This window comes from Vipera ursinii (genome assembly GCF_947247035.1).
Source record: "Vipera ursinii genome assembly, chromosome: 4".
Taxonomy (NCBI): Eukaryota; Metazoa; Chordata; class Lepidosauria; order Squamata; family Viperidae; genus Vipera; species Vipera ursinii.
Genome location: NC_139514.1, coordinates 5,254,759 through 5,281,961, shown reverse-complemented (window position 1 = coordinate 5,281,961; position 27,203 = coordinate 5,254,759). Strand labels below are relative to the sequence as shown.

Below are 27,203 nucleotides of genomic sequence, written 5' to 3'. Positions count from 1 at the left end.
TTGTGGGGGAGGAGGAGGAGGAGGAGGAGGAGGAGGAGGAGGAGGAGGAGAAGGACGACACTTTGGTCCTTGGTGCTCTCTGAACTTGATGGTTTTCTTGCAGATCTTTCATTACCCAACTAAGTAACATCATCAAGAATGATGATTTCTCAAGTTTGGTAATGAAATGTCTGCACCAAGGTCAGAGAACACCAAGGACCCCACAGTCCTCCTCCTCCTCCTCCTCCTCCTCCCGCACTTCCTTCTAATACTGATGCTGTTACCAAGTTCGTTAATGAAACGTCTGCAAGGAGACCACCAAGCTCAGCGAGCACCAAGGACCCCAAAAGGTTCAATCTGCTCTTTAACCTGTGTACAGGTCGTTCCTCAACTTATCACCCTAACTAGGACTGGAATTTCCATTGCTAACTGAGGCGGTTATTTATTTATTTTACTTTTGTTGATTAAAATTATATGCCACCCATCTCCCTCTTCCAGAGTGGGACTTGATTTTTACCACCTTTTCCTGCCACGCTTGTTAAGTAGATCTCGCTGCCTGTTAAGGGACTGACGCTGCCACTGAGTGAATCGGTTCCCTTTGCTTGTCGGAAGCCAGCTGCAGAGCTTTTAAAGGGCGAACACGTGCGATCCCGGGAGGCTGCAGCTGTCATAAGTGCACGCCAGTTGCCAAGCATCTGGATTTTGATCACATGGTGATGGTGGGAATGCAGCCACGGTTGTAAGGGTGAGGACTGCTGGTTCGTCACTTTTTTCCAGGGCTGTCATAACTTCTGCCCAGAGTCACCTTATCGGTGAGATGGGTGGCATATACATTTAATCAATAAAATAAATGAAAGCAGAACTTGGAACGGTCGCTAAATGAAGGGTTATAAGTTGAGAACTTCCCGTAGCCCTAAATAAAGGGTTGTAAGTTGAGAACTTCCCGTATCCCTAAATAAAGGGTTATAAGTTGAGAACTTCCCCTAGCCCTAAATAAAGGGTTGTAAGTTGAGAACTTCCCCTAGCCCTAAATAAAGGGTTGTAAGTTGAGAACTTCCCGTAGCCCTAAATAAAGGTTTATAAGTTGAGAACTTCCCGTAGGCCTAAATAAACGGTTATAAGTTGAGAACTTCCCATAGCCCTAAATAAATGGTTATAAGTTGAGAACTTCCCATAGCCCTAAATAAATGGTTATAAGTTGAGAACTTCCCGTAGCCCTAAATAAATGGTTATGTTGAGAACTTTCTGTAGCCCTAAATAAATGGTTGTAAGTTGAGAACTTCCTGTAGCCCTAAATAAATGGTTATAAGTTGAGAACTTCCTGTAGCCCTAAATAAATGGTTATAAGGTGAGAACTTCCTGTAGCTCTAAATGGTTATAAGGTGAGAACTTCCTGTAGCCCTAAATGGTTATAAGTTGAGAACTTCCTGTAGCCCTAAATAAATGGTTATAAGTTGAGAACTTCCTGTAGCCCTAAATAAATGGTTATAAGTTGAGAACATCCTGTAGCCCAAACAGTGACGTGGTCCAGTCTTTGCTAAGAAAGACGTTTGATTCCTTGCTGGGTCGCAGGCAGATGGGTGACCTTCCAGCAGACCTTGGAAATAACCAGGGTCATTCCTCTGAGATTTGTACATTATGATGTCATACCATCCTCTCTTGACGCCTTTGCAATTAGTGATGTGCTGATGGATAGGTAGCACGACCTTTGGGCCACAGAGCGTGGCTCCATCAAGGAAGAAAAGCCGGGGCGAAAAATGGCCATCATTTAATTTCGGTTAATTAAAAGCCATCGTCACGATTGTTTTCCTTGTATTTAATCCCGCTCCCCTCTTCCCCGTCATAAAAATTAAGATTTAATAGCCGAACGTGAAGGACACGTTCAAGGCCGCGTGTCGTTCAGGCAGGTGGGGTTGTGTATCCTTCTTGTAAGTCGGGGTTTGCAAAGGGAGAGCCCATCCTGTCGATGCGGGTTGGTCTCCCGCGGCATCGTCTGCTTCCTTTGGTTTCGCTGCACCAAACGTGGCACAAACTCGGTCACTTTTTGGCCCCTCGTTAGAAGTGTCCCGGGTTGAACGCAGGGCTTGTACTTTCGAAGCGGTTCCTCTGTGGGTGTATCCTGGTTTCTCCCTACATTTGTTTGTTTTCTAATCCACAGTTCCCCAACCTTTCCAGGTTGGCGGCTCAGAGTGGGGGGGGCAGGGGGGAAAGATGGGATGTTTTTGTGGGAAGGGCAGGCTGGTGTGTGCATGCGCAGAAGCGCCTGTGGTGTTTGCGGTGACTCTTGTGGTAGCGGGATCGTGAGTGCCTGCAACGAGACTTGTACGACTGGAGCACTGCGTATGCACCGGCCAGCTACTCCAGCGGTCCAGTGACGATAAGGCCGCAGCCCACAGGTTTGGGGACCCCTGATCCAATCTATGTGCAAATAAGTCGCCTTGTAGCATTACAACAGCGTGTATGGGACCTTAGAACAGAATAACAGAGTTGGAAGGGGCCTTGGAGGTCTTCTAGTCCAGGGGTCCCCAACCCCTGGGCTGTGGACCGGTACCGGGCTGCGGCACACCAGCAACCAGTCTGCACAAACAAGCAAAGCCCCATCTGTGGGACGCAGGCAGCACACAACACCACCAACCCTCCAGTCCACGGAGAAACCTCTCTCCATGGAAACGGTGGTCCCTGGTGCCCCAAAGGTTGGGGGCCTCTGTTCTACGTGGCCAGGAAATCTTTGCATGGAGAAAGGAAAGGGGAGAGACCTAGATCGTGTCAATGAGAAACGGGCCATGTCTTTCTCAAGAGAAGACCTGCAGGTTTGTCCTTCAGGTGGGGGAGACCAGTTATGGCTGGGAAGCTTAAAGAGAACTCCAGTGGGAGAATAGAATAGAATAGAATAGAATAGAATAGAATAGAATAGAATAGAATAGAATAGAATAGAATAGAATAGAATAGAATAGAATAGAATAGAATAGAATAGAATAGAATATCAGTTGGAAGGGACTTTGGAGGTCTTCTAGTCCAATCACCGTACTCAGGCAGGAAACCCTTTAAAAAGTAGCCAATTTAGTAAGTTGGGCTGACTTTGTGTGTTTCTCTTTGTTTGTTTGTTTTTAAAAAAAAATCCGTAGGCTAACCTGTTTTGATCCAACCAGACTCTAAGCAGAAGTAGCAGAACACTCATTTGGTTGTAACACAATCAAACTGTCACATGTGATTTTCGCAAGCTCTCCCTCCAGCCTATCGACGTCTGAAGTGTTGGGACTCGGGACGAGTAACCGGCGGGAGTTTCATGCGGAGGGTGCGGCCTGCATTCGACAGGCCTGCCCTTGGTTGCTAACACCGCTGATCCCTTCGGTCGTCGTGTTTTGTGATTTTATTTTATTGACCGATTGTCTCTCTGCCGTCGTGGGTTTAGGAACCACGATTTTGTCGCCTTTTCAGCCACGGTGTAATACGATCAGACACGATGAATCGATCAGGATGAAATTGCTAGCAGCTCAATGGGAATTGTTGTCACCTTCCATTATTTGTCAAACAGATCCTGGGGTGTGTTTTTTTTTATTTATTTTATTTTTGTCTTGTTGGACGTATCCGTGTGTTAGAGGAACATTTTCCTAGTACATGTCAAAGTTTGGCATCATTCAGAAAATAGGATTTTCTGTTTTCGAACGACCACCATTGAGTACAATTGTTTAGCTGTTGCTAAGCGAGACAGTACTTCAGTGAGTCTTGCCCCGTTTTGCGACCTTTCTAGCCACAAGTTTTTCAGTGAATCACTGCAGTTGTTAAGCTAGGACAGACATGTCAAACACAAGGCCCGGGGGCCGGATCCGGCCCGCAAAGTGGTTTCATGCGGCCCGCGAAGCCATCCTGGAAACAGTGAGGGAACGGCCCCCACTGCCTTGGCCCTGGCCCAGAGACCCTCCTCCTGCCAGAGACCCTCAGATCTGTCCCACTCCTGCCCGGGCCTCCATAGGCACCCTTGATGCCAACGATGGAGAGCTGGCCACGCCCACCCAGTAGGCCATATGCACTCTAGCCACGCCCACCCAGTAGGCCACGCCCAACCTGGCCACACCCACCCAGCCCCTTGAGGGCAACCGCAATGCTGATGCGGCCCTCAATGAAATTGAGTTTGACACCCCTGAGCTAGGAAGATGGTCATTAAAAGAATCCGGCTCCCCCCCTTGACTTTGCTTGTCAGAAGGTCGCAAAAGGGGATCACGTGACCTCCAGGATCGGTTGCCGAGCATCTGGATTTTGATCCTGTGGGCCTGGGGATGAGGCAGTCGGTCGGAAAGTGTGAAAAAGGGTAATCAGTCAGTGCTGTTGTAACTTTGAGTGGTCAGTAAACAAACGGTTGTAAGTCGAGGACTATCTGTATGTGTAGTTTATAATGTAATAAGAGGAAAAAAATGTATTCTACCTAGTCATAAACGGATATGGAAGAAAAGGGGGGAAAAGTGGAAGCAGAATGACACTATGAAGAGAAAACACTCATCTCGTATTGGGGGAAAAAATGTTGGAAAGATAACTTTGCAAAAGAATACATAGAAAGTGGAGATAAGGAGAAGTAAATTGAAAAGCTGCTTGTAACAGAGTGAAAAGCAGTTAGAGAGTACGTGCAGTCCTCAACTTAACAACAGTTCATTTAGCTGCAAATATTCCCTTTTTGTCGGTAAAACGTAGATGCCCTTACCAATAGTGGTGGTGAGAAAGGAGACCAACTCGGATTCTTTTCCATCGTTGTAAAAGGCCAGGTGCCACATTCCAGAATCCAAATACTGGATAAATCCTGTCTCATGGCTGGCCGGTGGCACAAAGCCCTTTTGTTGTCGTTGTGGTCCTCCTGGCTTCCTGACTCCGCAGCCTCCGTCCATCCCGCAGCTCGACAAAGTCAAACTGGGAAGAACACACGGGTTGAAACGAAGACCACCCTTATACTCCCAGATCCTGGTCCCAATAATTTGATTAGTAACCCTTCAAAGTTACAACAGCACTGGAAAAAGTGACTTATAACCGTTTCTCACATTTAATGACCGTTGCAGCATCCCCGTGGCCAAAATTCGAGGGCTTGGCAACTGGCATGTACTTATGACAGTTGCCATGTCCAAGGTCATGTGACACCCCCTCCCCCTTTTGTGACCTTCTGACCAGGCAAAGTCGAAAATCAAGAGCAAAGCCAAGAAAAACTACAAAATCACACACACACACACAAACATATATATATGTGTGTGTGTAATTTTTTTTTTGGCTTGCTAACAAAGAATAAAGGGAGACCGATATGATCATTTCAAACTTATTTGTTCTCATCAGTCAACCATACCCTTCTGAGATTCGAACCTGGGCCGACTGCGTTTTAAGCAGTTGTTTTAACCCCTAGGCCACATGCTCTCTCTCTCTCTCTTTGTTAGCTGAGAAACAACTGCTTAAGACGCAGTCGGCCCAGGTTCGAATCTCAGAAGGGTATGGCTGACTGATGAGAACAAATAAGTTTGAAATGAGCATATCAGTCTCCCTTTATTCTTTGTTAGCAAGCAAAAAAAAAATTTACACAAATATGAGCTGCCACTGCTGTGGCTACTGCCTGTAGATGGCCTTGGGCTAGGCTGAAACAGGAAACAAGTTTTGTCCCGTGTCTGGGACTAAGCAAGTGTATTCTGAATGCTTAACAAACATTTAACATATATATTAAGTATTTGTTAAGTATTTTAGAATACCTTGCTAGGCCCAAATACGGGCCAAACCTTATTGCCTGTATCAGCCTAACCTAAGGCCATCCACAAGCTGTAGTCACAACTGTGACAACTCATTATTTGTGTAAATTTTTTGGATTGCTAACAAAGAATTAAAGGGAGACTGATACGGCCATTTCAAACTCATTTGTTCTCATCAGTCAGCCATACCCTTCTGGGATTCGGCCCAGGCTCGAATCTCAGAAGGGTATGGCTGACTGATGAGAACAAATGAGTTTGAAATGGCCGTATCAGTCTCCCTTTAATTCTTTGTTAGCAATCCAAAAAATTTACACACACACACACACACACACACACACACACACATAAAAAGCATAAAGCGACGTTATTTCTGCAATCAAACTATCCATTGCACGGTTCCATGTGTATATAAAATGTTAAATGTCCCAAATTACAGGTGCTTCCTTGACTTACAAGGGTTTACTTATAGTGACCGTTCAAACTTAACAGCAGCACTGAAAAAATGTGACTTATGACCGTTTTCACACTTACAACCTTTGTAGATCCGCACGGTCACGTGATCAAGATTCAGACACTTGGCCACTGACTCCTATTTAATGACAGTTGCAGGGTCCCCGGGTCACGTGATCCACTTTTGCGACCTTCTGACAAGCAAAGTCAACGGGGGAAGCTGGATTCACCACCCCGGTGATCCGCTTAACAACGGTGGCAAGAAAGGTCGTCCAATGGGGCAAGACTCACTTAACCACCGCCTCACTTAGCAACGGAAATGCTGGGCTCAGTTTGGGGTTGTAAGTCGAGGACTTCCTGTACCACAGAAGCATGTGGAGATATGTTTAATGGGAAACATGAAAAAAGAGCCTTAGTAGAAGTTTTAAGGGTTGACGATGAGGGGGGAACAAACAATGACTGCTGCAAAAAAAAAGAGAACACGTGATGACATCACGTGACATATGTGATGACCAAGATGGATCATTCTTCGCGAACATGTCTCCGCACGAGGGTGACCCCGGCTTACTCTTGGTCCAAAATTTAGGACCAAAAAGTGGGATTGGGGTCATTATCGCCTCACAAACCTCCACTCCCACGGGCATTCATAGGACAGGTGATGCAAGCTGTGTCACAATATCACAAGGCAAACTCCGCTCCTTCAGTCTTTGTGTTGGACATTGTAAAGTGCGTATAAAACACCAACGCTGGCGTTGTGATGTCCCAAGACCAGGGGTCTTCAAACTTAGCCCTCTTATGACTTGTGGACTTCAACTCCCAGAATTCCTCAGCCAGGGACTCTGGCTGAGGAATTCTGGGAGTTGAAGTCCACGAGTCATGAAGGAGCCATAGTTCCCCCATGCTGGCTCAGGAATTCTGGGAGTTGAAGTCCACAAGTCATGAAGGGGGCCAAAGTTTCCCCATGCTGGCTGAGGAATTCTGGGAGTTGAAGTCCGCAAGTCATGAAGGGGGCCGTAGTTCCCCCATGCTGTCTCTGGAATTCTGGGAGTTGAAGTCCGCAAGTCATAAAAGGGCCAAGTTTGAAGACCCCTGCCCAAGACCCTCATTTTGGTTCGTGTTGACCTCAGTTTGGCTCGCTGCTTTCTTGCGCAGGTTAGTCCTTGACCTACAACCGTAATTGAGCCCAAAACCTAAGTTGCTAAGCGAGACATTTGTTAAGTCAGCTTTGTCCCCATTTTATGATCTTTCTGGCCACAGTTGTTAAGCAAATCACTTCACTTGCTAACTTGGTCAGACGTTACACAAGTCTGTCTTCCCCGTTGACTCTGCTTGTTGCAAATGGGGGTCACGTGACCCCAGGGACACTGCAGCCGTCGTAAATATGAGCCCATTGCTAAGCATACGAATGTGGATCACATGACTACAATGGTCGTAAATGTGGGAAATAGATGTAAGTCATTTGTTTTTGATGCCGTTGTAACTCTGAATGGTCACTAAATGAGCTGATGTAAGTTGAGGACTACCTGTACATTTATATATCCGTGAGAAAAACCATCCAAATCTCTGCATGCTATTTTTTTGCATCTTTACCTATTGAACTAGTTACAGGCAGTGTAGTCCTTGACTTATGACCGGTTGCTTAGCAACCGTTCAAAGTTTTGACAGACCTCTCTGGAAGTATTTATGACCTGGTTCCGAAGTTTTCCACAGTCTTTCTGCCACAATGATACGACCCCATTTTAGGCATTTGGCATCACATTAAATGCATTAATTGGCATTTCCTGTGCCCAGCCATCATGTGACCATGTTTGATGACAGTTTTTGCCGAAAACCACAAGTTACTTCCTGTTTTCGTCAAAGCTGCAGCCTAACAAACAATGGGTTCGTTTAACGACCGCTACAAAAAAGGTCATAAACATGGGTTGACTGTGTGTCAGTTGATTTACAAACTGTCACAATATATGACCGCAATGAATAAGCTCCGTTACTGTCCTATGTTGAGGATCTACCCATATAGAACGAATCAAAATACAGAACTTTTAAGGAAAGGAAGCAGAATAAATTGGTTCCTCCATTAATTAAAATGGACCCTAAACTCAAATATATTTAACAGTTTGGTGATATCTTTCATCTTGCATCAGACCTCGGTAAGCAAAAGCGAAAACAAATGCAACTGCAGGATCCCGTTTTTTTCTGGGCGACAATCATGAATCATAATTACAAATTTCTCCAAGAATTAGTTAAAATCAAAATTAATTGTTTCCGCTCAACATAAACATATTTAATGAGGAGACTCGCTATCAGGCTAACTGTTCTAATCAGCAGGTAGGGAGAAAAATGCAGATAGTTAATTAGATTTAATGAAAAACTGTGTGTAATTTTTAAGTATAATCAATTATTTATTGATGTAATGAGCGGCTCTGGCTGGGCTTACTAATTAACTCATTTAAAAATTATGAATAACCTTTTCATTGGTAATTATTTTCTACATCTTGTCAAGCCGCAGATAAAAATTGCATTATCTTAAAATGAAAAAAAAAAAAACCCAGCCAAAGCAATTCCTTTCCGCCACAATTCTCCTTTGCTGAATAAAATGGAGATTTCTGGGTCTGTGTTTTTCACCATTTCTTGGGCCACCGGTGTGGTGGTGATGGTTGTGTAACCGTGCCTGAACTTGTGTAGACATTTTTCCAATGTAAATACAGCTAAACCAGAGACGGTGATGCAACAGCAAGAAACAATAGCCATCTCACTGATGCAACCCCAAATATGGAATCTGGTACTTGAATTATGCTTTATCATCACTATCCAAAACACAACTAGAAAACACTGTCAAAATATTTTTCGTGGAATTAAAAGTCGTAGAAGAAGAGAATAACATTAGATTATCTTTTTTTTCCCCCGGTATGGTCATCAATGCAAAAAACCTGTGGCTCGTTTTAAATCCAAGAGTATTACAAAGCAATTCATTCTCATCTAGTACTCAACTGTCGCAATAAAATTTCAATAGCAAACAAAAGAATTTTGTATTTTCAAATGACCAGACTCAAAGAGCAATAACCTAAAACAGGGGTCCCCAACCGCCGGGTCGTGGACCAGTACTGGGCCACGGCATGCCAGCAACTGGTCTGCACAAACAAGCAAAGCTCCATCCGTGGGATGCAGGCAGCACACAAAACCACGCACGCACCCCCCAGTCCACGGAAAAACTTCTCTCCACGGAACTGGTCCCCGGTGCCCAAAAGGTTGGGGACCTCTGAGCTAGAACTCAAAAAATATATATGTAAAAATGGACAATCTATTTCATGTAGTGACCGTTCAAAGTTACAACGGTGCTGAAAAATGTGACTTAGGACCGTTACTTACGTCCTCTACCATCCCCCCGTGGTCACGTGATCAAAATTCGGATGGTTCATATTTATGACCTTTGCTGTGTCCCTGGATCATGTGATCTCCTTTTACAACCTTCCGACAAGCAAACCCAATGGGGAAGTCAGATTTATTTAACAACCATGTTACTCATTTAACAACCGCAGCGATTCACTTAACAGCTGTGGCAAGGAAGGTCGTAAAATGGGGCAAAAACACTCACTTAACAAATGTCTCACTTAGCAACAGAAAGTTCGGGCTCAATTGTGGTCGCAAGTTGAGGACTGCCTGTAGGCTTCAATGCCGTTGGCACCGACACAACTTCAACAAAAAGTGGAACTGAAAAAGCAACTTATGACCCTTTTTCACACGACTGTTGCAGCTTCAAAATTCAGACGCTTGGCAACTGACATGTACTTATGACGGTTGCAGTGTCCCGGGGTCACGTGGTCGTCATTTCTAACCTTCCCAACCAGCTTCCGACAAGCAAAGTTAATGGGGGAAATCAGATTTGTTTATTGACAGAGTGATTCAATTGAAAGCTGCAGTGATTAGCTTAACAATCGTGGCAACGAAGATCACAACAATCAGGTGTAACTCAGTTAAGAAGCGCCTTGCTTAGCAGTAGAAATTCTGGTCCAACAGTGGTCGTAAGTCAAGGACTTACGTGTACTCTGACCTGGTGATGTCACATTTTCAAGAACAAAAGCAAACTCACAGCTTGCCAAGTTACCAATGATTAAATTAATTTATCAGGCCCCCATTACCATATTGCCTCCAGAAGTTGTGGGTGCTCCATCACTGGAGGGTTTTTAACTGGACAGCCATTTGTCTGAAATGGTATAGAGTCTCCCACTTGAGCAGGGGGTTGGACTAGAAGACCTCCAAGGTCCCTTTCAGCTCTGTTATTAAGACCATAATGTTTGTATGAAGTCCAAAATGCTTCCTCTGAATCATGTTCAGGGTCCCTTTCAATTCTGTTCTTCTGTTCTTCCTAATTTCCATCGGGCAACCGCCCCACTACAAGTCTGTTAAATTGTGGTTAAATCCAAGTTTCACTGTGTATTATTCCTCTCTTGCCAGTTTATATTTCAGCCCTGATTTTACACTGCTAATTTTAATCGAGTTTAATTGGGTCGAGTTAGCAAAATATGTTTCATGCTGACAGGTTAAATTAAGGCACTTGATGTTTCCGGATCCATGAGGTTAAATTCTCTAAACAATATTAGCTTTCTGAAATAACTCAGTTCATTTAGTTTGGGAGAAACATACGGTTAATATCTCAGGGAAAAAAAACCTACCAAATTGAAGGAAATAACCACTTCTTTTTTAATTTAGACCCTGTGTGATCTGCGTAGATATTTTGAGCCCAGTTCTGCATCCCTGGAGCGCCTCCAGAATCAGATGGCATCGCACAAAATAAATTGTAGATCGACGCGCTGTTATTTTTAATCACTTTTCTTTTGATTAAGATTTGTTTTTAATCTAGCTATAATGCCATCTTTGCTTTTAACTCACCCATTATTATTTTTTTAAATGAGAGAAAGGCGGCAGGATCCAACTTAGGTCAGATCGCCAGGACCAAAGATTTAATCTTTCGAACTTTTGGACCCATCCTCAGGGAACTTCTCTTTCCCAGAATATGTGCTTCGGGTTCTTTTGTGTGTGGTATTTATATGGTGCTTGGTTGTGTTTGGGTTCTTAGTTGTTAATTGGAGTGTTGATGGCTTGCTATAAGTTGTTGGTTATCATTAACACTTGTGCTGCTAAAACCCTCCTGTTGACTGACCAGGGGCCTGTTTACTTTGATCACTTCCCTGGCTGTTTTTGTACCTACTCGTCCAACAATCTTAGTAGCTGCAAAATTAAATCTATGTCCTTGTTCATTGCACAGTGACCTATATTTCTACTCTACTATCCTGTTTTATTAATGGATTGAATTTATAAGACCGACAAACTCCACTGCAGCTGTAAGAAAAGTACAGCATTAAAACAATTTATTTTTATTTATTTATTTTTTTTGGAGGAAAGAGCCATCTGGGCTGGTGGGGAGGGGGAGCCAATCTCTAAGCCCAGAAGCTGATCACACATTCTTGTCCAGGGAAATGGCCAGGTTTTAAACGTTTCTTTTAAACAAGTTCAGAGTGGGATCTTCACTCTTGTCATTTTAATTCTTGCTTTGTTGGAACTTGTTACTTTTTTTAAAAAAGGGGATGGGGGAGAGACCTCCAGTTTCAAGTTATTTACCACTTCTTTAAGTCATCAAATGGAATAATCCCAAGAACGGTCAGAAATCAGGAGATGGGTCATAACCTCCCACGTTCTACCTATTCCTTCGCTGTATTCACTACACACGCACACACACACACACACACAGTATTTACAAGTAGTCCTCAACTTAATTCATTTAGTGACCAAAGCTACAACAGGAGTGAAAAAACGGACTTACGACCATTTTTCACACTAATAACCGTTGCAGCATCCCTGTGGTCATGTGATCAAAATTCAGACACTTGGCGACTGGTTCATATTTATGACAGTTGCAGTGTCCTGTAGTTATGTGATGCCCTTTTGCGACCTTCTGACAAGCAAAATCAATGGAGAAGCCAGATTCACTTAACAACCGTGTTGCTAATTTAACAACTGCAGTGATTCACTTAACAACTGTGGCAAGAAAGGTCATAAAATGGGGCAAAACTCCTTCCTTCCTTCCTTCCTTCCAAATTTCATTACTGAATATGTAATTTATTTATTCTTCCCCCTTTTATTTATTTATTATTTATTTATTTATTTAATTTATATACCGCCCTTCTCTCAAGAGACTCAGGGCGGTTAACAGGGCAATACATAAAAGACAGATACAAAAGTTAAAATTAATTAAAACATGATTAAACAATGCCCATAGTACAGATTTAAAATTAACGTCATAATAACAAAACCCACCCTGTCCCATCAGGCCAGGCCCGCTTCCTTAAAAAGATGGGTTTTAAGGTCGCGCCGGAAGGAGCGGAGGTCCTTCCTTCCTTCCTTCCTTCCTTCCTTCCTTCCTTCCTTCCTTCCTTCCTTCCTTCCTTCCTTCCAGATTTCATTACTGAATATGTGATTTATTTTATTCTTCCTTCCTCCCTTTCCCCTTCCTTCCTTTCAAACTTCATTGCTGAATATGTAATTTATGTTATTCTTTCTTGTTTCCTCCTTCCCTCCCTCCCTCTCTCCTTCCTTCCTATCACTTCCTTCCTTCAATCCTTCCTTCCTCCTTTTCCCTTCTCTCCCATTCCTTCCTTCATCCCTTCCTTCCAGATTTCATTACTGAATATGTGATTTATTTTATCCTTCCTTCCTTCCTTCCTTCCTTCCTTCCTTCCTTCCTTCCTTCCTTCCTTCCTTCCTTCCAAACTTCATTACTGAATATGTAATTTATATTATTCTTCCTTCCCTCCCTCCCTCTTCCGTTCCATCCTATCACTTACTTCCTTCTTCCTTCCTTCCTTCCTTCCTTCCTTCCTTCCTTCCTTCCTTCCTTCCTTCCTTCTTTCCTTCCTTCCTATTTTCATTCCTGAATATGTATTTGAAATGAAAACAATGGCCAGCCAAGTCAAATGCAACTAAAAGGAGGGGTAGAGTGTTGTTTTCACTTAGTAACCCCCATGTCTGGTTGCTAACTCAGACACTCCTTTTGGTGTGCTTCAAAGTGACCCTATCTAAGCTGATTTGCCTTCGTCTCAAGGCTGACCCTTCAGACTTGCACTTCATGGCCTCTCTGTTAATCCCACCCTTGAGTCCTACAATGGGTCCTTGTGAAACATCTCTGGGAATCTTATTTTACAAAAGAACTCCCTATAGCGAAAGAGACGTGGGGTGCAGCTGCAAGAATATACGCTTAGTGCCTATAGAAAAATGGCCGAGGCAGAACAATTTTAAGCACTTCTCTTCTAGCCTAACGGCGGTGGGAACACTTGGTGTGTTCCTGTCCTTTTTACAGCTTAATTAAGATTCCTAGCAGCTGTTGTAGAGGAACAAACCGAAGGAAAACGTTGGGTTACAATGGGTCCCCTGTGGGAGGATTAACACAACCCACTTGTCTGGTTGAACCTGGTTGGATTTCTCTCTGGAGACTTCCAGCAGATCCATGGAGCCCCTAGCACCGTGGTGACGAACCTATGGCACGGGTGCCACAGGTGGCACGCAGAGCCCTCTCTGTGGGCACACACACCGTCGCCCCAGTCCTAGGCCTTCAGCTGGGTTTTATAAAACCTCTTCGCTTTAGGCCTCCGCCGCCGTGTACAAAAAAAAAAGGTTCAATCAATCAATCAATTTCAACTTCTCGTTGGGAAAAAAAAGATCTTGCAAAGTTGGAATTGATTGATTGAACTTTTTAGTCCCACCCAGTTTGCTGTTACCACCGCAGCCACGCCCACCCAATGGGGCCATGCCCACCTGGCACCTGACTGTACATAAGTGGGTTTTGGGTTGCAGTTCGGGCACTCGGTCTCTAAAAGGTTCGCCATCCCTGCCCTAGCAGATCTGCAGAAATGCAGAGACTTACAAGATGGCAGCCAAAGTAGACTTTTTCATCTCTCTTGGCTGTCGTCGGGCGACTGTCTGGATCCTTGCAACCTAAACCTGGAATTCTGAGGTATCACTAGGTGTGGGCGGCCATATAAGTGGATTGGTTGAGTTAGTTCATGGGTGGGGAACCTTGGTTCTTTTATGACTTGTGGACTTCAACTCAGCTGGCTCAGGAATTCTGGGAGTTGAAGTCCACAACTCATGAAGGGGCCATAGTTCCCTCATGCTGGATCAGGAAGTCTGGGAGTTGAAGTCTGCACGTCATAAAGGGACCGCCGTTCCCTCATGCTAGCTCAGGAATTCTGGGAGTTGAAGTCTGCAAGTCATTGAGGGGTCATAGTTCCCCCATGCTGGCTCAGGAATTCTGGGAGTTGAAGTCCGCACGTCATGAAGGGCCAAGGTTCCCCACCCCTGGGATAGATAAAAAGATGGAGGGAGGGAGAGAGAGAGAGAGAGAGTTCTCAACTTACAACAGTTCATTCGCTGACCGTTCAAAGTTACAACGGCACTGAAAAAAAGTGACATGACCGTTTTTCACACGTACAATCGTCACAGCATCCCCAAGTTCACATGATCAAAATTCAGATGCTGGCCAACCGGTTCATATTTGTGAGGGTTGCAATGTCTTGGGATTGTGTGATCCCCTTTAGTGACCTTCCGACAAGCAAAGTCAATGGGGGAATCCAGGTTCACTTAACAACCGACTTCCTAACTTAACAAATGCAATGATTCACTTAGCAACTGTGGTAGGAAAAGTAGTAAAAATGGGACAAACTCACTTCTGTCTCACTTAGCAAGATAAATTTTGGGCTCAGTTGTGTTCATAACCCAAGGATACCTATAAATAGATTAGATGATGATGATGATGATGATGATGATGATGTTAAATAAACAAACAAACAAACAAACAGCTTCCTGCAATAACTCCAGCAAAGCTACAAAAAACTGCGCTACTCGGAACATCTTACATTTTAAGGAGATACCTGGTTGATACCTAGGATGCTGCCAGCAACCCGTGCCAACCATTAGTGCCAGTCAATTTGAGTGTTCAGTTGACTGAGTTTCATGTTTTATGAATAAAAGTTTAATAATAGTAGTAGTAGTAGTAGTAGTAGTAGTAGTAGTAGTAGTTGGAACGGACCTTGGAGGTCATCTAGTCCAACCCCCTATACCATTGGAGCATTAACTGTTTCTGGAGGCAGGTTGTTCCACTGATTAATTGTTCTCACAGGAAATTTCTCCTTAGTTCTAGGTTGCTTCTCTCTTTGGTTAGTTGCTATCCATTGCATCAGATAGATAGATAGATAGATAGATAGATAGATAGATAGATAGATAGATAGATAGATGGATGGAGGGAGGGAGGGAGGGAGGGAGGGAGGGAGGGAGGGAGGGAGGGATGGGTGGGTGGGTGGGTGGGTGGATAGATGGATGGATGGATGGATGGATGGATGGATGGATGGATGGATGGATGGATGGATAGATGGATGGATGGATGGATGGATGGGTGGGTGGGTGGATAGATGGATAGATAGATGGATGGGTGGGTGGGTGGATGGATAGATAGATAGATAGATAGATAGGTAGGTAGGTAGGTAGGTAGGTAGGTAGATAGATAGATAGATAGATAGATAGATAGATAGATAGATAGATAGATAGATAGGCAGGCAGGCAGGCAGGCAGACAGACAGACAGACAGACAGACCATGCTTGCAATTGAGAGCAATCAAGGGTTAAGCTCCTTTGGATATATTTTTATTTCATGTCCAGAACTCAACTGATTCCACTTTGTTAAGTCCATCACTGCAGTTGTTAAGTTAGTATCAGGGCTGTTAAGTGAACTTGGTTTCCCCATCGATGTTGCTCGTCAGAAGGTCGCGAAAGGGGGAAATCACATGACGCCGAGGACACTGCAACCATCATAAAACAGTTGCCAAGCATCTGAATTTTGATCATGTGACCGTGGGGAATGCTCTGCAACAGCCATCACGGCTCAAAAGGGTCCTAGGTCAGGGTCGTCCTAACGTTGAACCCGCACTAAATAAGCTGTTTTAAATCAAGGACTACTTGTACAAGCTGGCAGCCAAGGCCTGGGAGTGACACGATAACTGAATGTGTAAGCCAGATCACGGGGCCACGCTGTCCATCGGTGCAGAGCGCTCAAATAATGCGCGTGGTTGACAGGCGCCTGAAATACCACGGAGAGCCTGGGAATTCTCCTTCCGAAGTAAAATAGGCCCAAGTGAGCCGCCATTTTCTCCGCTGCTTCTATTTTCAACCTGACCTGAAACATCTGGTTATCATAGCGCTCTTAACGCTCATCCGTCCCGTTTCCATCGATTTATGCCTCTCCGGTGCTCTGTGTTGGGTTTTGATTAGGGGGTGGGTGGGTTCTTGGGAGAAAGGAGTGTCATTAATTTCGCCGTGTCAGCTGCTTAATCAGCCCTCCCAGACTTGGCTTCGTTTGTAACCCATTTGCCGGATCTTTTTTGTGAAGAAGAGAAATACTCTCCTCTTCCACATTCCCCTGTGACTCTAAATTTCTTTCTCCCCCCCCCCCCCAAATTAAAAAAAGAGAGTGTTTTATACTTGACGCCCATTTGCACAGTGAAATAAAACATCCTTACCGCTTTTTCTGCACAAACGTCTTTGTCAAACGGTCTTGGGCAGGCCTTCCCCTCTCCCCGCCCCAGGAAAGCGGTCTGCATGTCAGAAACATCTGCTGCATTTGGGGGTCTTCTCATTATAATCCAGTGGGCTTTCCCTCAGCATCAACTTGACTTTGAAGAGTTTCCAATAACAGAAAAAAGTGTAATGCTCGTTTTTTGCTGCATGTAACTTAACCCTACCACCACGCCATCCTCCTTCAGCTTAGGGTGAATCTATTTCTGAATAGAATAGAATAGAATAGAATAGAATAGAATAGAATAGAATAGAATAGAATAGAATAGAATAGAATAGAATAGAATAGAATAGAATAGAATAGAATAGAATAGAATAGAATAGAATTACAGAACAGAACAGAACAGAACAGAATAGAATAGAATAGAATAGAATAGAATAGAATAGAATAGAATAGAATAGAATTACAGAACAGAACAGAACAGAATAGAATAGAATAGAATAGAATAGAATAGAATAATACAGAATAGAATAGAAATGCAGAATAGAGTAGAATAGAATTACAGAACAGAACAGAACAGAATAGAAGAATAGAATAGAATAGAATAGAATAGAATAGAATAGAATAGAATAGAATAGAATAATACAAAATACAATAGAAATGCAGAATAGAATAGAATAGAATTACAGAACAGAACAGAATAGAATAGAATAGAATAATACAGAATAGAATAGAAATACAGAATAGAATAGAATAGAATAATACAGAATAGAATAGAAATACAGAATAGAATAGAATAGAATAGAAATACAGAACACAATAGAATGGAATGGAATGGAATGGAATTGAATGGAATAGAATAGAATAGAATAGAATAGAATAGAATAGAATAGAATAGAATAGAATAGAATAGAATAGAATAGAATAGAATAGAATAGAATAGAATAGAATAGATACTGGAAAATAGAATAGAATAGAATAGAATAGAATAGAATAGAATAGAATAGAATAGAATAGAATAGAATAGAATAGAATAGAATAGAATAGAATAGAATAGAATAGAATAGAATAGAAAATATGGAATGGAATAGAATGGAACGGAACGGAACAGAACAGATTAGACTTTCCAAGAAAGTCCAGTTGCCTTTTGGAAAAGCATCTTTGGGACAACCATGACCTGGATGACTGAGAATCCCCGTAGGTTTTCTCCATTTTTTTCGCAGCCCTATTTGATTTCCTTTTTTTTTTCCTTTCCCCCATCTCCTTTTATTCTCAAGGAAATCCTCCTTTTCTTCCCCTTGCCTTTCAAATCGAAGCTGTGAATTTTGACGGAAGGCAACTCTTTTCCTTCATAAAAACTCCAGCCTGAGCAGGGGGTTGGACTAGAGGACCTCCGAGGTCCCTCCCAACTCTGTTATTCTGTAGGTTTGCCTTACACAAAAAAAACCTTTTATATTATTCTGTTTCTTAGCTACATATTTCATGAGGGTGAGAATTTCACTGGGTAATAATAAGCAGCGTTACGGCTAGTGGGAGTTGAATGACTGATCCTATCCACAAAGACCCTCAAAACACAACCAGTTGCAACAGCTGAATATGTAAACTTTCTGCAGTATGTATCTAATCATCACCACGGGAGGGAACACATTCAGTACTATAAAAATAATGACATATTTGTTTAGCCCCAGCTGTGGGGGGAAAAAAATCAGAACAGAAAATGATGCGACTTTTTTGTAGGAACAATGGACCTTAGGCTATAACAGACATGTCAAACACAAACCGGGGGCCGGATGCGGCCCGCGAAGTGGTTTCATGTGGCCCGCGAAGCCATCCTGGAAACAGTGAGGGAACGGCCCCCACTGCCTTGGCCCTGGCCCAGAGACCCTCCTTCTGCCAGAGACCCCCAGATCTGTCCCACTCCTGCCCAGGCCCCCATAGGCACCCTTGATGCCAACGATGTAGAGCTGGCCACGCCCACCCAGTAGGCCATACGCACTCTAGCCACGCCCACCCAGTAGGCCACGCCCACCCTGGCCATACCCACCCGGCCCCCTGAGGGCAACCGCAATGCTGATGCGGCCCTCAATGAAATTGAGTTTGACACCTCTGGGCTATAATATTAGTCTTTAGGGCAGGGGTCTTCAAACTCGGCCCTTTTATGACTCATGGACTTCAACTCCCAGAATTCCTCAGCCAGTGTGCCTGACTGAGGAATTCTGGGAGTTGAAGTCCATGAGTCATAAAAGGGCTGAGTTTGAAGACCCATGCTTTAGGGTGTCGAGAGGCCTCCTTGAGTTTCACGTTGTATCACACTGTTATGTTGTTAAACCAAATACGTTTCTAGAAGGCCAGCGTATGTATTTATCCAGGTTTTTCCCAAGCAATATAAAATGCAATTGATCCATTGTGGGATGCTTATTTACACTCCTTGGGTCACAGGGGTAGTTAGAATCTGAATTTCTGCCACTAAGCGATGCGCAAACATTTGTTTAGGGAAGGAAGTCACGAGGGCAGTGAAAAAGGCGACTTCTGACACACAATCCCCTTTAGCGAACTTGTGGCCGGCAATGTCAACGGGGAAGCCAAGATTCACTTAACAACCCTGTGACTTTACAATTGCAGTCATTGCTCTTAACAAGTGTGGCAAGAAAGATGAAAGCTAAAATGAGGCAACATTTACTTAACAACTGAGCAATTGTGGGCTCAGTTGTGGTCATAAGTTGAGGACCACCCCCGTACAGATATCGTGAGATGTACGACTTGTGCATCTTATACTTCAGCTACAAAAAAATCTTACTTTGAAAGACTCAAGCAGGCACCAATAAGAGAAAACTGAATTTTGTCCCGGAATTGCTGCACAGAAATCTAATAAATAACACAGATAAAGGGTATTTTTTTATTCTTTTTTTATTTTAATTCCATTTATATCCTGCCCTTCTCCGAAGACTCAGGGCGGCTTACAAACTTAGCAGTAGCCTTCATTCTATGTATATGCCTGCTTATTAGGGTATGAAGTAACCTCATGCAATGTGTTCCAATACATGCGTTGGCAACGTTGGTGTATTAAGTATTCATGCGTTGTTGGCATTGAATTGAGTTTAGGAATTATCCTTCATCAATTAAACCGTTTTCCTTTTCCACAAATTACAGGTTGCCTAATGAAGTGGTATACTTAAAGTTCTATTGACCATAACCAACTAGTCTTTTATTTTAGTAATTATTTACATGCTCCCTGTAAAATCTGCCTTCCTGGGTTTCTCTAATTACAGCAAATACCCCAATGGGGAGACTCTTTTTTAATATATACAAATTAAAACTCTATTTAGAGGTGCAACGGGACCATGTAGTAATTGTCTTGATCGCGAAAAACTGTGCCCGGGTAGCAATTAGAAGGCAGAAACTAGAAAATCTTTTTTCGTGTGTTAGAAAAATCTACGTGGGAAAATATTATTTTAGAAAGAAAAAAACATATAGCTTTAGCGACCATATTTTCTTGCAAAAAATAAAGGACAGATTGGAATAGGGGTGAAAAAGAGGTTCATAAAGATCAATTATTTGAATTCTTTTTTTTTTTATTAAAAAGTTTTAACATACAATTTTTTCTTTAAAAAATTGAATTCTTTATGTGTATATGCTGGCTTGGCAAAGGAAAAATCAAGAGCAAACCAAGGAAAAACTTTACAAAAACGCAAAGAAAAAAAATCTAAAAAGCTTAAAGCGAAGTTATTTCCGCAATCAAACTACCTGTATGCATTGCACGGTTCCATGTGTATATAAAATGTTAAATGTTCCAAATTACAGGTACTTCCTCAGCTTACAACAATTTATTTAGTGACCGTTCAAACTTATAGCAGCACTGAAAAAAGTGACTTATGACCATTTTTTCACACTTACGACCTTTGTAGTTCCCCACGGTCATGTGATCAAAATTCAGAGGCTTGGCAACTGGCATGTACTTATGACTGTTGCAGTGTCCCGGGGTCACGTGATCCACTTTCGTGTGGATTCTGACAAGCAAAGTCAATGGGTAAACCAGACTCACTTAACAACCGTGTGACTAATTTAACAACTGGTGATTTGCTTAACAACTGTGTCAAGAAAGGTCATAAAATGGGGGCAAAACTCACTTAACAAATGTCTCGCTTAGCAACAGAAATTTTGGGCTCAGTTGAGGTAGTAAGTTGATGAATACCTGTAGTTCTACTCCAAAAGAAAATCCATCCAGGCACCAAAAAAAATAAGAAGGAGGGGGGGAAAACATAATCTGTTTAGGAGGCAGTTAAGAGATTAGGACAGGGGTCTTCAAACCTGCCCCTTTTATGACTTGTGGACTTCAACTCCCAGAATTCCTCAGCCAGGCACGCTGGCTGAGGAATTCTGGGAGTTGAAATCCACAAGTCATGAAGGGGCCATAGTTCCTCCATGGCAGCTGGGGAATTATGGGTGTTGAAGTCCACAAGTCATGAAGGGGCCATAATTCCCTCATGTTGGCTGAGGAATTCTGGGAGTTGAAGTCCACAAGTCATGAGGGGGCCATAGTTCCCTCATGCTGGCTGAGGAATTCTGGGAGTTGAAGAGCCACAAAAGGGCTAAGTTTGAAGACCCCTGGATTAGAAGATGTTGGTGGTCCACTGGTTTGTTGTTGTTGTTTTTTTGCACAATTAACACATTTTAATGCTTTTTCCTGCGCTGTAGAATATTCCCAAAGCTGCTCTCAAGTATTCATGCCATTAGGTGATATTAACCAAACGTAAAAACTGTGGAATTGAAAATATTTACATCCCACCTTCTTGCCTGAGAAAAAAATGACTTCTTAAAAAAAAGAAAAGAAAAAGAAAAACTAAACTCTTAAAAATGTGGACTTGAAATGGAAGAAATAGGAAAGTCTGCGCTTTTATTTAGTCCCTTTGTGGACATTTCTGTTGGAAAGCTTGATCCAAAAATTGCAGCCATGAAGATGGAATACATGCGTTTGTGTGTGTGTGTGTGTGTGTGTGTGTGTGTGTGTGTGTGTATCTACTTGTTAAGTTGAACAAGAAAGGGAGTGTTGTGTGTATTTGTACAATTACAGGTAGGCCTCAACCACAATTGAGCCCAAAATGTCTGTTGCCTGGCGAGACAATTGTTAAGTGAGTTTTGCCCCGTTTTACAACCTTTCTTGCCACAGTTGTTAAGTGAATCACTTCAGTTCTTCAATTAGCAACCCGGTTGTTAAGTGAATCCGGCTTTTCCCCCATTGACTTTGCTTGTCAGAAGGTCACAAAAGGAGATCGCATGACTCTGCAACCGTCATAAATACGAGTCGATTGCCAAAGGTCTGGATTTTGATCACGTGACCACGGGGATGCTGCGACGGTCGTCAGTGTGAGGAACGGTCGCGCGTCACTTTTTCAGTGTCATCGTAACTTCGGTCACTAAGCAAATGGATGTAAGTCGAGGAGTATCTTTATGCCATCTCTGAAAATGACTTTTCTTTGGTTCTTTGCCTCACTGGATTGAAACTCGGATGCTCAAGCTGCCCTGAAATACGAACATCGGCAAAGAAATGCTGACTCTTCTGCCCACATCAGGGTGGTCTTTGCAAATACAGGTAGTCCTAAACTTACAACACTTCATTTAGTGACCGTTCAAAGTCACTGGAAAAAGTGAAATACGACCGTTTTTCACGGTTACCACCGTGGCAGCATCCCCACGATCACCGCGATCAAAATTCAGACGCTGGGCAACTGGTTCATACTTATGACCGTTGCTGTGTCCCGGGGGGGGTTGTTTTCGTGTGATCCCCCGTTAGTGACTTTCTGACAAGCGAAATCAATGGGGGGGGGAGCCAGAATCACTTAACAACCAGGTGACTAACTTATCAGCAGCAGCGATCCACTTAGAAACGGTGGCAAGAAAGGTCGTAAAATGGGGCAAAAACTCACTTCACAAACACTGGACTAGAAGACCTCCAAGGTCCCTTCCAGCTCTACTCTACTCTACTCTACTCTACTCTACTCTACTCTACTCCACTCCACTCCACTCCACTCCACTCCACTCCACTCCACTCCACTCCACTCCACTCTACTCTACTCTACTCTACTCTACTCTACTCTACTCCACTCCACTCCATATTTTCTATTCTATTCTATTCTATTCTATTCTATTCTATTCTATTCTATTCTATTCTATTCTATTCTAATGCATTCCATTTTCTGTTCTGTTCTGTTCTGTTCTAATCCATTCCGTTCCATTCCGTTCCATTCCGTTCCGTTCCATTCCATTCCATTCCATTCCATTCCATTCCATTCCATTCCATTCCATTCCATTCCATTCTATTCTATTCTATTCTATTCTATTCTATTCTATTCTATTCTATTCCATTCCATTCCATTCCATATTTTCTATTCTATTCTATTCTATTCTATTCCATTCCATTCCATTCCATTCCATTCCATATTTTCTATTCTATTCTATTCCTATTCTATTCTATTCTATTCTATTCTATTCTATTCTATTCTATTCTATTCTATTCCATTCCATTCCATATTTTCTATTCTATTCTATTCTATTCTATTCTATTCTATTCTATTCTATTCTATTCTATTCTATTCTATTCTATACTATTCTATTCTATTCTATTTTTATTCTATTCTATTCCATTCCATTCCATATATTCTATTCTATTCTATTCTATTCCATTCCATTCCATATTTTCTATTCTATTCCATTCCTTCATTCCATTCCATATTTTCTATTCTGTTCTGTTCTGTTCTGATTGATCACTCTGCTTTTATTTTTTACTACTGCACTTCCCTTACCCATCTCAAAGAAGTCAACAAGCCAATGAAAGGCCAGCTTTGTAAGGATCTTTTTCCCCCTCTTCTTTTATTCCTTTTGGGTTTTTGTTTTTTTCTGCTGACTGGTTTGGATTGCTTTTCAACAAAGGGAGCCTCTGATGCTTCGCTAAGCATGCCTTGTCTTCGCTCTTTCTGGTGATCTATCAAAATCACTCCTCTGGCTCAGCTAACACCCTCACTCCATCAGCTTGTCCAAAGGAAAGAGTCAATTTTCTCCGCCATCTAACTAACCATCTTTGTTACTCAACACACACAAAGATTCCTCATTTCCGACTAGCACTCTTCCCCTCTCTTGTCTATTCTGCTGACGATGGATTTTCTTCCTCCTCCTCCTCCTCCTCCTTCTCCTTTGCTGATTTTTTTTATCCTGTTGCCCTTGGGTGGTTCAAAAGCAATCAGGAAGCTTATTTCCTGAAATCTAATTCTGAGCCCAAGACAAGGGGGCCATTAATACAGGTTGTCCTCAACTTATGACCTCAACTATATTTAATATATTTGACAAGCAAAAGTCAAATATATTTAATTCTCTTTTAACTTTTGTACTTTGTATTTTATATGTGCCCTGTTCACCGCCCTGAGTCCTTCGGGAGAAGGGCGGTATACAAATATAATAAACTTAAACTTAAACTGAGCCCCAGATTTCCGTTGCTGATAACAGCATAACAGAGTTGGAAGGGACCTTGGAGGCCCTCTAGTCCAACCCCCTGCTCAAGCAGGAAATCCTTATACCATTTCAGACAAATGGCTGTCCAGTCTTTTCTTAAAAACTTCCAGTGTTGGAGCATTCACAGATTCTGGAGGCAGGTTATTCCACTGGTTAATTGTTCTCACTGTCAGGAAATTTCTCCTTAGTTCTAGGTTGCTTCTCTCCTTGACTAGTTTCCATCCGTTGCTTCTTGTCTTGCCTTCAGGTGCTCTGGAGAATAGCTTGACTCCCTCTTCTTTGGGGCAGCCCCTGAGAGATTGGACGACTGCTATCATGTCCCCGCTCGTCCTTCTTTCATTAAACTAGATGTGCCAAATTCCACCAACTGTTCCTTATATGTTTTAGCCTCCAGTCCCCTGATCATCTTTGTTGCTCTTTTTTTTTCCTTCTGTCCAAGGAGATGACATCTGGTTGAGGATTTTTTTAAAACAAGAAATAACTGACATCATCTAATTTCAAACCGTCTTCCCTAGCTCTCTGATTAGGCAGTAACAAATTCTTAAGGGTTGCTTAATCCTTAGCAACAGACTCATTTATAAGTTGCTAACAACCTCATTTGTTCAGTCAGCTTCGCCCCAATTTGCGACCTTTCTTGCCTCTGTTGTTAAAGTGAATCCTTGCAGGTGTTAAGTTAGTAACATGGTTGTTATGTGAATCTGGCTTCCCCATTGACTTTGCTTGTGAGAAGGTCGCCAAAGGGGATCCCCTGACCCCGGGACACTGCAAAGAAATTATTAGATTTTTGAGGATGCTCTTAGGATAGGTTACAATTAGTCCTCAACCTTCGCAAGTTTTCATTTTGTGACCATTGAAAGTTGCCCTTTCAACGGCTGAAAAAAGAGACTCACCGTTGCACCATCCCCAGTTATTTAATCAAAATTTGGTCAAAAGGAGCCAGCATTCATTTATGAGAGTTGCAGCTTTTTAGGATGTCCTTTGTAATCTTCCCAGCTGGTTTCTCACAAGCAAAGTCAGTGGGGAAGTCTGGATTCGCTTTAATGACCATGTGTTTTACTTAACAACGGAGTAACATGCTTAACAACTGTGGTTTAAAAAAAAGGACATTAACTCAAGCCTGACTTGCTTCACTACCTTGCTTAGTAGCGGAAATCCTGATCCCAATTTTGATCGTATATCAATTCAGTTCTAGTATTTCTTAAAGTATCCATTTCCTGACCTGGCTCACCTGTAAAAATACAGAGTTGGAAGGGACCTTGGAGGTCATCTAGTCCAACCCCCTGCTCAGGCAGGTGACCCTATACCATTCCAGACAAATGGCTGTCCAGTCTCATCTTAAAAACTTCCAGTGTTGGAGCATTCACAGCTTCTGGAGGCACATTGTTCCACTGGTTAATTGTTCTAACTATCAGGAAATTTCTCCTTACTTCTAGGTTGCTTCTCTCCTTGGTTAGTTTCCATCCGTTGCTTCTTGTCCTGCCTTCAGGTGCTTTGGAGAATAGCTTGACCTCCTCTTCTTTGCGTCAGCCCCTCAAATATTGGAGGACTGTTGTCATGTCATCCCTAGTCCTTCTCTGCTTTTGAAAACATAGAAGAACTAGATCAGGGGTCTTCAAACTTGGCCCTTTTATGACTTGTGGACTTCAACTCCCAGAATTCCTCAGCCAGCATGGGGGAACTATGGCCCCTTGATGACTTGTGGACTTCAACTCCCAGAATTCCTCAGCCAGCATGGGGGAACTATGGCCCCTTGATGACTTGTGGACTTCAACTCCCAGAATTCCTCAGCCAGCATGCCTGGCTGAGGAATTCTGGGAGTTGAAGTCCACAAGTCATAAAAGGGCCAAGTTTGAAGACCCCCTGAACTAGATGATCCAGGGAGTAAATGACCTGCAAAGTATTCTTCCCTCAGGGATTATAAAACACATCGATTGTTTATATACTCCCTTAGAGAAATTAATACACAGGATGTCTGCAGATCATAATAACGATTCCATGCAAGCAATATCCTTTCTCTTCTCCTCACAAGGGTGCATTTTTGGGCCCTTGGCATTAAAAAAAAAGTCAGTTCAGCTGGAATCCTGCGGCACCACTTGTGTGTCTGCTGCTAAAAAGAGAGAACAAAGTAGTTTCAATTAGCAGAGAGAAGCCACACACAGAGCAGCGTCCAAGGAGCCTTAAGCCCTCAATAGCTGCACAGTGGAGCAACTTTGAGCACTTTTTAAATGGATTTTAATTGCACTCTGCTCTTTTGGGAGATGGCAGTTCTTCCATAGAGGTTGGGGGGAAGAAAAGGGGAAAAAAAGCTATTGAGCGTTGCCCGCCAGGTGGAAAAATAGGTGTTTTGTGCTTTGAGTGCCTTTATTTACATCTCGCGGAGACGAAAAATGGCCCGGGAAATCTCATTGATTGGTTTGGGCTGAGGCGGTTTCAAGGGAGACCATCGGGGGAGCCCATATCCGAGCCCCCACTTAGCTTTTAGGCATTCTCTTAGCGACTCAGAAATGTCTTTTCATTCACAGAGGAAACTTCTGTTAGTTGGGAGAGGACAAAGCAAGTTTATGAACTTCAGTGTGGGGAGAAATGGCTTAAGCCAAGTCTGAGCAACAACGTCAGGGGAGGCATATACAGAGGTATATATCTAAAAGGAATGCAATCCATGTGAAGTGTGAATTTTCTGGCTGGTCAAGTTCTAACCAGGATCTGCCCCCAAAGGACAAGATGATTGATTGATGATAGGTGGGTAGGTAGGTAGGTAGGTAAAGATGTAGGTAGGTAGATGGATGGATAGATAGATAGATAGAGGTAGATAGATTATATATATATATATATATATATATATATATATATATATATATATATATAGAGAGAGAGAGAGAGAGAGAGAGAGAGAGAGAGAGAGAGAGAGAGAGATATGTAGGTAGGTAGATAGATAGATAGATAGATAGATAGATAGATAGATAGATAGATAGATAGGTAGGTAGGTAGAAATGTAGAGA

General features: G+C 42.7%; 1 protein-coding gene across 1 annotated transcript in view; it reads left to right on the top strand.

Moving 5' to 3' along the window:
* The window catches only part of TENM4 (teneurin transmembrane protein 4), a 355,279-nt gene that overhangs the window by 190,132 nt on the left and 137,944 nt on the right, over positions 1–27,203 (top strand). The window lies entirely within an intron of this gene.